Below are 2,939 nucleotides of genomic sequence, written 5' to 3' on the forward strand. Positions count from 1 at the left end.
TAGCAGGTCACCTTAAATAGTTATGATAGCAAACTAATTCAGTGATCATTATTATCGATAATTTTTTATAAGCATATCTTTGAATTTTTGGCCGCTACTGGCACAAAATCTAATTTAAAAAGATAGCTTCAGTTTAGCTTAGCTTTAGCCTACAGTACAGGCAACATGTTAGGGCGAGTTAACGTTAAGAAGCGCGCGATCGTTTATTCAACCGGCTGTGTTTAATTTGGAGTTAGAGTCGACGGTAGGGGTAGAGGGTGGGAAGAGGCAATTTTCTTTAATTTACCTGTTTGATTGTTTCAAAATCGTTTTAGAAGTTTTCAGGAGGCTCTCGGGCCCTTCTACTCCAAGCGGAGTAAAATGCTGTAATTTGCGTGTTAGGTGGAAAGCAAGTTTAGTGGTAAATTTATTGAAATACTCAAACAATTTGTAAGTCGTGGGTACGCGAAACGTACAAACGACAATTAGAATGGGCAGACTATGCAAATGCGTCACTCACTCAGATGTAAACAAATCGATATATCGACGGCAGACCAATTGATAGCGACCTTCCAAAATTATACGGGAACGCCTCTATCTCATTTCAGAACATGTGTAACGGAGTTAAAGCTCTTTGAAAGACTAAAGGTGTAACTATGAGTGAAGACGCTTAATGCAATCGCTTTTCCGCGATCATCTTTCGCCATCATTTGCATTATTGTGGAATATTCCTCGCCGTTCCCAAATATATTTGATTTTTAACAAAGCGTCCAGGCCGCAGTCATTCTTAACTACAATTTCAAGTCCTTATTCTTCTCGCTGCGAGCTGAAGACGCTTAATGCAATCGCTTTTCCGTGATCATCTTTCGCCATCATTTGCATTATTGTGGAATATTCCACGCTGCTCACCGGTATATTTTGTTTTTAACAAAGCGTCCAGGACACAATCGTTTTTAAATACATTTTCAAGCCTTCATTCTTCTCAATGCGAGCCGTCAATATCTATATCGTTATCTATCGCTAAAACAAGTAACCGACGAATTTTTTATATAGGGGAAAGCGAAAGCGAAGCGTTGTCTTCGTGACTGGCGAATTGTTTAATTTTCTGATGGTTTTACCTCTCATCTGTTTGGTGACCTTGCAAAAATTAATTTGTGAAAATCATTGTGTGTACACCCCTGAACGGTAAAAATATATTAAGTTCAAGGAACAGTTTTGGTCTAAGTCCGCATTTTTTGTCAACAAAATGAAAATATACTCATATCGCCTTAGGTTAAGAGTTCGTAACACATACAAAAGCTGTCTTTTTTTTTTTTTTTTTTTTTGCAATACTGACATCTCGTACGTGAAATGAGACAATACGATAGCTTGAAACTCTATTTGAGAACGAAAGTGGCCGCTTTCTTAAAAACAGCATTCAGTGGTTACTTTGTTTAAAACAAACTATGCGAGGAAACGGGCCAGGAATATTCCGAAATAGTGTAAATGATCATGAAAGTGATTACTACAAGGCTATTGCGTGACACTCGGTAAGTTGTAAGATTACTGACATATGTTATCAATGTATCAGGGGAAATAACATTTTTAAAAATTTCTAGTCTGCATTCTGTGCCCAGTCTACATTTTCTACCTAGTCTGCATTTGTACCCGGTTTTCAGTCCGTGTTTTGTACTGACCGATAGCTAAAATGTGAATTCTGACCATTCACCCAGCATCGGCCCAGTATTTCAAAGTAATACCAAGTAGTTTCAAATGGATCCAGGAATCACCCATTGTGTAATGATGGCCTGTTAATACCCAGATAAGTGCAGATAAAGTTAACAGTTTATTTAATCTACACCAGCGGGCACGCCGTGTTACAGCACAGGTAACTCTATATAACAGTAGCGAAATGTCTAAACACTACCCACTGGAATTTAATTATCTTCAAAACTCATTCAAACGCAATGTATCCACGACTTATTTACAGTTTCCTTCAATTGATTTGAATAAGTTAGGGAAGACATCTATGAGTTTCCGTGACTCGCCGGTCTAAATTGTAAGTTTCAGCAAAACTTTTGCCAAAGATCAATAAATTTATTCCTTCTTGTCAGTATTTGCTTTTTGATTGTTAATTGGAAATAGCTATAGAGTCATTCAATAAATACAATGAGCTCAAAGTTAATTATAATTTGTAAAAGAACAAGGAGACAAGTTTCACCGGAGATCTACTGTAGACTATTTGATTTGAAGCTTTGTTAAGGCCCGCTCTAAGAATCACGAATGACTCATAAACATGGCCATTAAATGAATGGCCTTTTAAAAGAAGGTTAGCGGATGGTGAACACCAGTTTAACTGCAATGAACTGCTTAAAAACTAGTCACATTCTACCTCGTTGGCATCGTGAAAATATGTAATTTCGGGTAGTTTATGTACTAAACTAAACTGACCTTACAGATTGTCTTCTCCAGAAATAAAACCATTAGATCGTATGTTTTAAATTTTTCCGACCCATGCTATTTCTGAAAGGGTGTTTCCCGGATATGTGACAACATTTTTCATCCTCCCGAAAGGGTCCTATGGCGAACATTCTTTGAAAAAACTTCAAAAAGCCATTAGGTTTTTGTTGCTATCCAATTCATCTTGAGTCTGATAGTTGAGTTTCCTACCACTTCTGATTATGTACGCTTATAATCCAGTAATTATCATTGAAGTAAAAATATGTATAGATATAAAAATAAATTGTGCCCAAACTTTTTGTAGCTTTCGAGTTTTCAGCATTTTTAGGTGGGAGCCAAAGCACTTCTGAATATTCGCTGATTTGGTTGTATGAGGCTGTATAAGAAACTCAACTTTATAGACGTGGCTAATTATTCACTTGTACAGTTTGAAACGAATGATACGTGTCGGTTACTATGGTGACAAACTTCTGCCGAAAGGAGGTGACAAATTTTTTGCAATAAAAAGAACAACTTCACTC

General features: G+C 36.9%; 1 long non-coding RNA gene across 7 annotated transcripts in view; it reads left to right on the top strand.

Annotated features, from left to right (window-relative positions):
* Positions 1-2,067, top strand: part of LOC148733851 (uncharacterized) — a 17,148-nt gene extending 15,081 nt beyond the window's left edge. For all 7 annotated transcript variants that reach the window (XR_016000754.1, XR_016000756.1, XR_016000757.1 and 4 more), the window contains one exon: positions 1-2,067. This exon is cut by the window's left edge and continues 257 nt beyond it. This is a non-coding gene — a long non-coding RNA (uncharacterized LOC148733851).
* The last annotated feature ends 872 nt before the right edge of the window (positions 2,068-2,939 follow it).

This window comes from Stylophora pistillata, chromosome 4 (genome assembly GCF_964205215.1).
Source record: "Stylophora pistillata chromosome 4, jaStyPist1.2, whole genome shotgun sequence".
Classification (NCBI taxonomy): Eukaryota; Metazoa; Cnidaria; class Anthozoa; order Scleractinia; family Pocilloporidae; genus Stylophora; species Stylophora pistillata.